Source organism: Drosophila serrata, unplaced genomic scaffold, assembly GCF_035046125.1.
Source record: "Drosophila serrata isolate PLE 108 unplaced genomic scaffold, ASM3504612v1 contig_276, whole genome shotgun sequence".
Classification (NCBI taxonomy): domain Eukaryota; kingdom Metazoa; phylum Arthropoda; class Insecta; order Diptera; family Drosophilidae; genus Drosophila; species Drosophila serrata.
Window position 1 is genome coordinate 4,681,256 of NW_028257174.1, and position 13,798 is coordinate 4,695,053.

Genomic DNA, 13,798 nt, shown 5'->3' on the forward strand with positions numbered 1-13,798 from the left:
GCGTTTGCTTCCTTGGCTATTTTCCCTCTTCTTTTTTTTGTATGTTTTGTTGGGCAAGCGCAAAAAGCAAATGAAAAATAGTAAAAACTATTGATGAAGCACATGCGAAAGAGAGGCAGATACCAGACCAGAAAGAGAGGGGCATATAAGTGGTAGAAAGAGAGACAAAATAGAGGGAGAGAGCGACTGTATGTGTGTGTGCGGGTGGACATAACGGCATAAATGAGGCTTTAAGCTTGTTAACAGCCAACGCAGGCTGCGCTGCCGGCGTCGCTGCCTCAAAAGTTTTTAGTATTAGTTACGAAAACTAATCGTGTGTGTTTAAAGGGGGCAGCGGAGAGAGGGAGAGGTAGAGAGACAGAGAGGGGGAGAGTGTGAGGAAGAGGGGGAGAGAGAGAGAGAGAGAGAGAGAGAGAGAGAGGGAGAGGGGCTGGTGACCCCAGAAAAGTTAATATGCAATTTTTCGCGACCATTTCCCTTTTTCACATATTTTGCGGGTTAATTACTTCGAGTTTTTGTTTTTTTTGGCTATCTCGCAGGGTGGACCCAAACCCGTGAATAGCAAATAGAGTGGGTAAAGGTAGGTAAAGCAAGCAAAACCGGAAATTTATTAAAGTGAAAGTTTACCACATATTTAAATGCTTTTGTTTTCGAATTAATTATTTTAAATTTTTAGGGAAATAGGTTTCTATTAAAAGGAATTTTTAAAGTTTTAAACTATATATGTATAAATCTAAGCTTGTTCCGAATCAGTTAGGAATTAATACATTATAAATTACATATATTTATGTTAAAAAACAATAAGGCAATGCCTGTTTTCAATTCATTCACTATTTTGAATTTTCCTCTATTTTTAACGATCGTTTGTATGGCAGCTATATGATATAGTAGTCCGATTTTCATAAAATTTAAAACAAAATTCTAGATTAATATATAATGGCTAAATGTCAAATTTGATGAAAATATGTTTAAAACTGGAAAAGTTATAATTTTTTTATAAAAAATTTCCAATCCTTTCTATGTCAACTATTATGTATATGTACATACATATGTATATAGTCCACCGATTTGCCATGCTCTGACTTATCTACTAGTAAAATTATATAGGAGAATAACTCCATAGTTTCATTCAAATAGCTTAAATTTGTTTCAAAACAAATCTCGCACATCTGTGCATATGATTCCCAACTGGTTCTAACATTCCCGGAACGAAGTGACTGCTGCCGGCCAAGTCTCAGAAGAGTGTTGTGTTACAAAAGTTGCAAGTCATGGTTTATTAGTTATCAAAGTTACTAGCTGTATGATCAGCCTTCCCAAAAACTTTTTAAAATATTAAATAAATATTATATTAACTGAATAATTTCTGTAGGATAATTATGTCACGGGTTTGTTCTTTTTATTCCCTTTCAGGGTATTATAATTTTAGTCAGAAGATCATATGATGTGAAGGAGTCATTTCCGACCCAATAAACCATATACATTCTTGATCAGCATCAACAGGCGAGTTAATCTATGCAAAAAAATCAATCAAAAAACAATAATAAAATTTTTCAAAATTTTATAAGGGGTTATATCATTAAAACTGACAATAACAAATCACTGAAATTCGATTTTTTTTAAGTATTTACAATTTTAATGCAAATTTATTTAGCTATTAACAAACATAGACCCACTTTCCGATTTAAAATTTATGATTTTTTGGCTTAGTTATGAGTTTTTTTAACTACGATTTTTTCATAAAGTTTGATAGATAAATATCGATTTAACATAATTTCAAAAATCAAAATTCTAAGATATTTTCGAGAGCATCCCAATAGACAAACGGTGTCTTTAAAGTTTATTCTTTTATATTTTTAATATTTTGTCTAAGAATATATATAAATAAATTGATGATCAACATAATTAAGAGTAAATTAGGAGATTTCTTAATGGAATTTATATTTTATAACGCATTAATACTCCATATCCTTATTTATGGGCTTATTAAATACAATTTTCTATTGAATTCCAAAACTATATTTTCACAGCTTCAAAAAACATACTAGCCCGAGGAAGGGAAAGTCTCCATTTCAATGACAGGGACAGGGAATCAATTTACACGCCCTTCTAACGAACCCAAAAAGCTCACCTGGCCCAAGCACAACTGTACTGTACTAAACTGTGTACCTGAACGCTCACGTCTGTGTATCGAATCCTTTTTTGGGCAACTCGTCGCGACATGGCAATCGCTCTAAACAAACACAGAATGCAATAAATTCCCAAACCGATGGCGCAGTATGAGTGTAGGACTATCGATTATGGGCCCAAAAATCCGCATTCGCAGACGGACAAAGGAGGAGGCCAGGACACACACACACACACACACACATCCAGACCAGGTTTGCACACACACACACTCACTCACACACGTGGCCAATAGATACGCATTGATATAGTTCCCGTCCGGGGAAATCCCAGACGTTCAGGGAGGGAAGGAGGATCCTGGCCAACCCGTAAACTCCGAAACAGAAAACCGAACTCGAAAACCGACTCCAAAAAAACCGAAACCGACACCAAACCCGAACCCGAACCCGAAGCGAAACACAGAGCGGTCCTGTCCGGTTCGGTTTGAAATCGCCCCCGCCCCCGCCCTCGCCCCCGTTACTCCCTCCACCTATTTTTTCTCCTTTTGTTAATTAAGTTTCGTTTGTTTTGCGAGAGCCCTCAGACCGCACCGTTGTCGTATTTGAACTTTTGGCCAGGACACGCCAGGATGAGCACGAAAATATGCACACTAAAACCAAAAAAAATTTTATATCCAAATGTATATATATTTTGACATATAAAAAGAGGGAATTTTGTACTGAATATATATAATTTTTATAGTTTTTTAAACTTGGCTCAAATAGAACTTATAATTTTTAAGTTATTAAAATATATATATGTACATATATATAAATAAAAAAAAGGAGTTTTGCATTGAATATATTTAATTTTTATGGAATTTTGAACTTGGCTCAAATATAACTTATAATTCTAATTGAATTATAAATATATTTTGAGTGTTAAAAAATTAATTTATGTTTTAAAATTATATAAATAAAATTATATTATATATTAATTCATTATAATATTTATAATTTTTATTATATAGTTATCAAATATATTTTAAAATATTAACTAATATTTTAAAATATTAATAAATTAATTATCATTAAATTACTATCAAATATGAGTGTTAAAATACGAATTAATGTGTTAAAATATTTATTTTTTATAATAATTATAATTTTGATTGAATTATTGGATATTGAAGAGTGTTAAAATATTAATGAATATGTTAAAATATTTATTATTTATAATTTTTTATTAAATTATTAATAAATCAGTGTTAAAGTATAAATTAATATGATGAATATAATTAAATGTGAATTATTTATATTACTAATTTATTATCAATTATGGATTGTTAAAATATGAATTAAATTATTAAAATTTTAATTATAAAAAATATTTATTACTTTATTAAACTATGCTCAAATTTTGAGTATTAAAATATTAATTATTTCAATATTTCCACAATGCTTGGGACCCTTTCAACAAATATCAGCTTCTCTAGTAATTAAGAGCTCTTTCAATAAATTTCCCTCAGTGCTTAAAATATATATAAAAAACCTATGGAAAAACGAGTCTATAAGGTTCAGTTAAATGAGATTTAATTTGTATATACAAAATACAGCCACATATGCGGGTATTCAACTCAGTTAAAGGCACTTTCCTTTGTTAAGACTCCAAGCTTAAGTTACCTATAGATATATCAGGATCATCTGCACCGATCGTAAGCCCCCTAAAGGCGGCACTACAACCAAGACGGATTGATTTTGGCCTATAAAACTTTGGCATAAAAATGGCAAAACAGCGGCGATAGGAAAAGGGGGGAAGTTACTTTAATTAATAACTTGTCAGTGTGCAAATGACATGGGAGGAAGCTATCCAGCTATCCAGCTATCCAGCTATCCAGCTTACCAACTACCAGCTACCAACTTAGCGCCCTTGGGCCAAGCAATCTGAGCCAAGTTGACGGCAAAGGGGCCAGAACTTACTGCCACATCCTCCTCCCTTCCTCTCCCTCTCTCTTTGTTGTTGTTTTAATGCGAATCCAAATGGATTTCTTAGAGGGGGGGAGAGGGGTGGTAATAGAGCAGTGTTGCCAAACTTCCTTGGCTCTAATTCACAGCTCCCACTTGAGGGAGGGGGAAGTGTTATTGTATGTGTGCTTTTGCGGAAGTTATAAATCTTATTCTAAATGCCATACAATCGTCCATTTGATTATGCTTCTTTGGTAATTGTTGCTATTTATTAAGCACTGCGAGAAAATGTGTGTTTAATTTTTATGGAAAAAGTATATTTAAAATACTTATTTTTTAAGGAATTTATAAAACAATAAAAGGTTCGAATTTTGGTTAGATTTAAAGAGGTCTTAGCTTCATTGGTTAACTGAATTTTTTAAATACTTTTTAAATACAAAATTTAAGTAATAAATTTTTAAGAAATATTTTTAAAAACTGTCTATATTTAACACAATTTTTTTTTTTTTTTATTTTTTGTAAAAAAATAATGGTTAGAAACTTGAAAGTTTTTAAGAGTCTTTAGCTCTATTTTGCTAATTTCTGGATTTTTTTTAAAAACGTTTTATATTTATTTTTTATAACTTTTTATATTTATTATTTATTTTATTATTATTATTGTTATTAATATTTTTATTTTTATTATTTAATTTATTTTTATATTTTATATATATTATATAAAATATCTATATTTAACACATGTTTGTTGAAATTTTATTAAACAATAATTGTTAATAAAATAGAATATAGGATATAGGGTCCTATGGCATTTATTAGTTAACTACATTTTGTTAAGACTTTTTATATTAAAATTTAAAAAAAAAAAACTAAATATTTATATATATGTATATAAAAATTAATACTTCCTCTACGGAAATTTATTTAAAAAGATTATATTAAAATTATAAAAAATTAAATCATCGAAAAAAATATAACTAATTATTTAGATATATATACAAATTTATTTAAAAAGATTATTGAATAGACGTTAGAATTTTTTATAAATTCTTTTTCTTTAGAGTTTTGAGCAAATTTTGTTGTTGTGTGTTTTATTAAGTTTATAAACAATTTATTAATATATATTTTTAAGGTTTAATTTTACCTTTCCCTAGCTTTTCTTCATAAAATAGGAACTTGGATTTTTTCCAACACTTTTCCTTTCTTCAGCAAGGTTTTCCCAGCCAGCTCTTTTGGCCATATTGAGGCACTTGAGACGTGTCCCAACTTTATGGCTTTAAGGTCAAGCAGTTGGATTGCTTTAAAATAAATATAAAATGTACTAAAATAGGATAAATAGAGTGGTGAATTTCCATCTTAGAATCTAAACTGTAACTTCAGCTTCTTGACCATCTTTAGATCTAGCTTTCGGGACATCTCCTTGACTTCTGCTCCTTCTCCTGCTCCCTATCCTACTCCTCCTTCTATTTCCTATCCTTCAGCATTTCCTTCTACTCCCCCTCCTGCATCCCTACTCCCCACCCCTTTAAGCCATCTCGTTGCAGCCATGTTGACCTAATTTTTTAACCCTCTGTCGTTTGTTTGTCTGTCTGTTTGTTTGCGCAAAATGGGTTAAAACTTTTCCCCCCACTCTTCCTCTCTCTCTCTCTCTCTCCCAGTGTGTGTGCTTGTAGCTTAGGGGTTAAGTTAAGTAAGGCAAACTTAACCCGCTCCGCAGCCTTCCCCCCCTTTTTGGCCACCACGCAAAATGTCACACAATGACGCAGCGCTAAAATGGCAGTCGTAGTAAATACAAAAAAAAAAAGAAGAAAATGGGAAAATGGGGGAAAAGAATGTCGGCAGCGGTGTCTTTCAAGGATTCGCAGGATCCCCTCCCCCCCTTTGCTGCCGCTGATTTTGGCGTGACAAGTGGGGGGGGGGGGGGCAGTGTTCAATGTAATAGAAAAAGTTAAATTAGACGCACTGACATCGGTTTTTCGGCGGAAATATTTAGAAAAGAGGGGAAAACTGAGTGTTGCCAGCCATAAAATTGACCACTAATTAAAGTTGGTAAAGACAATAACTAAGGACAAATAAATAAGTTTAAAAATTATATTAAAATAATATTGATATAATTGTTTAGAATAAAATTAAGACTATTTAAAATATTTTAATTATTTAAAAAATTTCAAAATATTTAAAAAGGTCTTAATTTAAGCCCAAAACAAAGCTGCAAAACAGGTCACTTTCCAATGATTTTTTTTAAGGTGAAACATCTAAAGTAAGCTCAATAACTTAAGTACCATTAATTAAGACTAAATAATTTTATTTGTAAATTTGTTATTAAAAAATATATATTTATATAAGAATATATCAAAAGAAGATGTATAAAACAATTATACTTACATATATAATAATTCAGTTTTGATCAAACTTAAAATGTTATCGTTATAAACCATTTTAAAACCCTGCAAAATAAAAAAAATAATAATAATTATAATCGAAATATATAGTAAAATAGGGCTTGAAAACGATAATTATACAAGTTGACTTTCGCTTGCATTTATTTATATATTTTATTCAATTTTATTACTATAATTTATTAATTTTATTTTATTACTATTATTTATTTGTATAATTTGGTTATTACATATTTATTTAATTTAAATTATTTTATTATATTTATTCCCAAATTTACAAAATGCTATGCAGAAAAAAAGTAAACAAAGGCCACTTCCCATTCCACTGTTCAAAAATCAACATGGCCGCCAACATATAAATTGATCCACACGAGTGGAACGTATTCGCTGAGCGGCTCTCTCGCTTTCAGCTTTCACACTCTCCTCGGCCGTTAGAGCAACGAACGACCGTTCGGCAAATCCTACTGTACTGCTCGGACAACGAAAATTCAGGGACAACGAGAACAGAAAAATGCGCGCGTGACTCAAGCGAAAGACGCCAATAAGACAAAATGAAAATACGTTTCTTGCACTTACTCCTTTGCATTCCACGCAGCTGCAGATCCCAACGGCGAATTAGATGAAGGAAAACACACAAATTTGACGGGGAATGAGTCATACTTTTGCATATTTAAGTCTGTACCATACGAAATGGCAAAAGAGCAACAACGAGCCATAAAAAACGAACCGATCTTGGCTGTGAAGGATAAAAAAACGCGACAGCGGCCTGGCTTTCTTTTGGGGCTTTTTCCCGCCGTGCTCCCACTTCACACATACTTTTCACTGCCCTGCCGCTGTTTTCCCGACTTTACTCTACATGATTTTCACTTTTTTCCGACCGATCTCCGTGTGTGGAGCCATTTTTCGTTTTCCTCTCCTCCTGTTGGGTTTTTTCCATCCGATGTCTCTGGCTGCGTTTGATGAACTGATTTGCAATGGGAGCGGGAGAGTGCGTTAGGCCTAACTGGAAGGAGGCAATGTTTTGTTTTTGTTTAAGAGTGGGTCAGAGAGCGGGAGAAGAGAGAAGCGATGTCGTCAATTGCAGGTGGACAGTGGACACTTTCATGGGATCTTACCGATACTAATCGGAAGGGAAAGTAGAACTAATAGGGATATAATGGGTATTCGATAGATTTTATATTTTCTCACAGTTATTAAATTATCTAAGTTTATTATTATTATTTACTTATTAAATTTAATTTGTTTTTTAATTCCCAAATTTACAAAATGCCATACAAAAAAAAAAGAAAGCGAAGGACACTTCCCATCCCACTGTTCAAATGGCAACATGGCCACCAACATCTAAATTGATCCACACGAGAGGAACGTATTCGCTGAGCGGCGCTCTCGCTCTCAGCTTCCACACTCTCCTCGGCCGTTAGAGCAAGGAACGACCGTTCGGCAAATCCTACTGTACTGCTCGGACAAAGAAAATTCAGGGACAACGAGAACAGAAAAATGCGCGCGTGACTCAAGCGAAAGGCGCCAATAAGACAAAATGGAAATACGTTTCTTTCACTTACTCCTTTGCATTCCTCGCAGCTGCAGATCCCAACGGCGAATTAGATGGAGGAAAACACAAATTTGACGGAGGAATGAGTCATACTCTTGCATTTTTCAGTCTGTACCATACGAAATGGCAAAAGAACAACAACGAGCCATAAAAAACGAACCGATCTTGGCTGTGAAGGATGAAAAAACGCGACAGCGACCTGGCTTTTCTTTTGGGGCTTTTCTCGCCGTGCCCACACTTCACACATACTTTTCACTGCCCTGGCTCTGTTTTCCCGACTTTACTCTACCGGATTTTCACTTTTTTCCGACCGATCTCCGTGTGTGGAGCCATTTTTCGTTTTCCTTTCCTCCTGTTCCTCCTGTTGGGTTTTTTCCATCCGATGTCTCTGGCTGCGTTTGATGAACTGATTTGCAATGGGAGCGGGAGAGTGCGTTAGGCCTAACTGGAAGGAGGCAATATTTCGGCGATGTTTTGTTTTTGTTTGAGAGTGGGTCAGAGAGCGGGAGAAGAGAGGAGCGATTTCGTCAATTGCAGGTGGACAGTGGACACTTTCAAGGGATCTTACCGATACTAATCGGAAGGGAAAGTAGAACTAATTGGGATATGATGAGAATTCGATAGATTGTATATTATCTAACTAATTAGGGTAAAGAGAAGGAAATAAATAATACAGAAGTTCATAGTAAAACTAAGAAAAAGCAATCCTTAATAGTTTCACCCTTTTAGGGTATTATAATTTCATTCAGAAGCCTAAAAAACAGTGAAGGAGTCATTTCCGACCCTATGAAGCATATATATTCTTGATCACAATAAAAATCCGAATCGTTCTAGTTAGCTTCGGAAGAGAAAAAATTTATCAAATATTTCAACATTTTTTAAGGGGTTACATCGTTAAAATTTCTCAAAAAATAATGATAAAAATTTAATTTTGTTTTTTTTTTTTTTAATTGAGTATGCAGATTTATTTATCTTAGAAAAACTCATATAGGAAAGCTTTCCGAATTAAAATAAATGCTTTTTTGGCATAGTTATGAGTTTTTTAAATTTGGATTTGTTGCATAAAGTGTCATTTTAAAATATCAATAAATACTGGTTCAATGAATTTAAATATCTTACATTTTTGTATGATCAATTTCTGAGTTATTTCTATAATTTATTTACAAACAGCAAGGGTATATCAACTTTATTTAAAGTTTAATATGTTAATTACTATAAAATATTTCTTTTTATTTTAAAATATTTTTTTTACCTTTAAAGGTCTCACGTTTTCCCCAAAAATAAACCCCTAGAACTAGCCTTGTGTCTTCCTGGCAAAGATTTTCGTGGCATTCGATTTCTTTATCTGACAGATAGTGATTATGGTTATGGTTGTGGGGTTAAGTGTTTGAAAATGATATGTTTTCGATGCCAAAAACAATGGGGAGTCGTCAGGAAAATGCGTCAATAAAGAAAAGCATTGACGACAGTCAATAAACAAAAGTCCTTCAACTTACTTAATATGTGATTATTTATTAAATACAAAAATTCAGAAAAATATATATATTCATAAATAAATGATAATTTATTATATATTATTATTCAAACCTTCATCAGCTTGTATTATCTGCAATTCAAATCTAAACTAAACCAAACTAAACCCTCTTCTTAACTCCCCCTCTTAGTTTTCCATCTAATAATTTCCATTTCCATCTTCAGACCCATCATCATCATCATCATCATCGCGATTAAATTGCAATTTTTCTCACTTAAAGAACGTAATTCGCTGCAAGCCCAACAATAATGATGGCCAAGTTAATGTTTTGCTTACCACATTCATTTCCACTCGCAGCTTTCCACTTTCGACACGAAAAGGAAAAACAAAATGCGGCCAAGGAATGGGAAAAGAATGGCAGGCGGGTAAGATAAGGTACGGCACGGGGGTATAGGGCGTTCTCTTGCAAATGTGGGAAGGTGCGGAACATAATTAATAACTCAATCCAAGCGGAAACCTTAAGACAAGGCATTGCAGTTCCTCAGAGTTTAGTTCGAGCTTCGAGCTGAGTTGATTTACAAAACTGAACTGCAAATGCAATTTATAATTTGTGATATTTTAGGAAACTGGGGGAAACTTTATTTATTTTTTTAACTTTAAATATATTTTTTACATTTGGAAAATTAATTTATACATTTATGTTTTTTTTATTATTTATTATTTATTTTAGCTTATTTTATGATATTGTTATTTATTTTCCGCTTAATTTGTAGATATTTTACAGAGAAGAAAGTGCTGAATTTGAAGTATTGTTTTATTTAATTGTATATTTATTTTATATATTTGTATGTATAAATATATATTATTATCATATAAGATATATTATATCTATAAATATTTATATGTTTAGCTCTAAGACCTTACTTTCCTGGACTTTATATAGCCTTGACTCGTCCAGCTAAAAGAAGGTTTAAATAAGATAATATTAAATTAATATTAATAAATGATATATCAAAATATATTAATGATATATTTTTTACTACGAATAATATAATATTCATCAATATTCAAAATTTAAACTCTAAGAACTCACTTTCTCAGGTGAGGAATAACTCGCACTGTCTAGCTGAAAATAAGTTTTGGTATTATAATTTTAAATTAATATTTATGTATAACAAATAATGAATAATATATTATATACTAAGAATAATATTATATTATTAAATCTTTACAATTTTAGGGGAAAAAACTTACATTTCTGGCCTTAGTTTTAACCTTAACTTGAACTCTTTCCTGTCTAACTGAAAGTTTGAGAAAGTTTTAAGAATATAATATTATCTTATTATTAATTCATTATATTTAAAATAATATTAATAATATATTATATATAATAAATAATATAAAATAATATATATAGTATATTATTATTATATTACAAGTTAAGGTTTTAAGAACTCACTTGGCCTCAACTCGCACTCTTACCATTTTCTGACCAACTTGAAGGTGCGTGATCGTCTTGGCCACCTTAGGGTTTGATCACAACAGGGGGGAAAGGCTGTAAAAGCTGGAAAATCTGATGGGTAAAGGGGGGTAATAGGGGGGAGGGTACTGAGGGAGGCACTGAGGGGTTCTGTGGGGTACTTAGAGTTTGCTGTTGGTTTCTTCAAGGTTTCTTTTGGGAGTGGCAATTAAATTCTCTCCGACAGCTTGAAAAGGCGGAAGCAAGTCCAACGCCTGACGCACTCAAAACACACACACTCCAAACCTGTGATTATAACCTGGCTTTAAGTTATCTGGCCAAGACGCAACTCTCTATCCCTCTCTCTCCCTGTACAATTAACTCTGACACTTGCTATATATAGAGTGCGTCTAACGGAGGGTTCCCTGTACTGTGTGTGTGTGTGTGTGTGTTGTACTGTAGCCAAGGGCCGTGGGCGTTGTTTTTGGAGGCGTGTTTGATTGTTCAATCATAAGCGGCTAGAAATAATCATAGTGCTATACATTTTGCCTTAGCAATTAGATTCCCGGCTATATACATAGCTTCTGATGGTGAAGATTATTGGTAGAAAACCCTCTTAAGTGGGTCCATTTGATGGGTGGGAAGGGGGTGGAGGGGGAGGTAGGGGGCTGATCATGATAAACGGCCAATGGATGGTTTTATAATGGCCATAACCGCAGGCAGAGAGAGAACAGGAGGAATGATAAGAAGGCGAGGTGATGATATCAAAAGGGGTATAATAAGTAAGGTAGAGTATGTATAATCTTAAGAAGTAATCTAGAGAGAATTAGGTTCTTAAATTATACTTTTTTAATTACTTAATTATGAACAAAAATTACTTATTTATCCTTTAGGACAGACAGCTGCTTTTGGGCATAAAATATAACCCCAATTTCCCGATTGATTAACTTAAAACTAAGAAAAAGTATGTAAACTCTTAAGAATTAAACTAAGTAATATTAAGATCTTTATTTCTACTCCTTTAATTAGTTATTTATTCCCAAAAAGTCTTATATATCCTATCAAAAATTAGACTCCTGACAAACAGTTGATTTTAAGCATGAAATATAACCCCCGATTTCTAGATTGATTAATTAATAACTAAGAATATAAACTCTTGATAATATTAAGATCTTTAATTTTACTACTTTTGTTAGTTAATTATGAACTTAAATTAGTTATTTATCCTTTAAAAATTAAGACTCCTGGCAGAGAGCGGCTTTTATGCATAAAATATAATCCCCCGATTTCTAGATTGATTAATTAATAACTAAGGAAAAGTATAAATACTCTTAAGAATTCAACATATAAAGTTCATTATTTCCAATTCTGTAATTAGTTAATTAAGTACTTAAATAACTTATTTATCCTTTAAGAAATAGGGTTCCTGACAGACACCTTCTTTTGAGTAGGGAACATAACCACCAATTTCCCGATTGATTAACTAAAAACTAAGAAAAAGTATATAATTCTTAGAATTAAACTATTTTATGTTAAGTTCATTATTTCCACTTCTTTAATTAGTTAGTTAATCCCAAAAATAACTCCTTTATCCTTAAAAAATAAGACTCCTGGCAGATAGCTGATTTTTAATAGGAAATACATCCCGGAGTTCACGATTGATTAACTAAAAACTAAGATGGAGTATAAATATTATTAAGAATTCAAATTGTTAATATTATGTTCATTATTTCTACTCCTTTAATTAGTTATTAATTCCCCAAAATAACTTATTTATCCCTTAAAAATTAAGACTCCCAGCAGACAGCTGCTTTTTAGCCCGATTTCTCAATTGATTGACTTTGGCCACGAATTATATCGGTAATTTTTAAGTGGCGCATTCATTTCCTTACCCCCTCTATATATACATATATATCCATTATATATTCCTGTTCCTGTTGCCCCTCTGCTCACCGATATATGTTGTATGCGTTCCATATGTAGATGGGCATTTAACGCGCCGCTTGCATGTGAAACGAACAAGTTGCAGCCGCGATGTTGCTGCTGTTGCTGCTGCTGTTGCTGCTGCACCTGCAATGCATTTAATTGCTGTTAGAACTTGGCCACGTCCATAACGGACGATCTTGGTATGGCTCGGAACCCTCCAAGAGTCCCCTAGAGTCTCCCCTCTCTTTCCCGATGATGATGAATTGCATTTTGCACACTTTAATTGGATGAATGTGTAATTAAGTTGTGTGCCAGTTCATAAATTGAATGCAGATCTGTGACTTTTGGATGTGAAATGCAAAATGCAGACTGAGAGACTGAAAAAACTGTAGACTGAAGACTGCAAACTGCAGAGTGTAAAGTGTAGAGACTGCAGAGACTGCATCTGTATCTTATGGCCAGGTTTTGTGGCACAATTTCCATGAAATCTTCAAATCAAACAAGACACATGCGTTGCGCATGCGCAAATGTCCATCCGTCCAGCCATCTGTACCAATGCCACGCAAGTCCTGTCAGGACACTGAAAGAAAATGCTGATAGACATGTGGAAATAAAAAAAAAGAAAATATGTATAAATTAAAAAATGTAAAGGTACTTTAAGGGTGAGTTTGTATATAAATTTTAAGGTTAGAAGAACTAATGAGAGACTAATGCTTGTGTTTTTCTAGATCTTAATGTGTTTACTGTCTTTCAAATTCTTTTTTATAAACCTCTGAAGAAGCTTTTTTATATCAATTTATTTATTTTTAGTAATATATTTTATTTTCTATACATTTTGTAATTTAATTGAATTTTGTTATACATTTTATAAGCTTTTAAAACTTGCTTAGAACATTTTTTTTATATAAATTTATATCTTTTTAA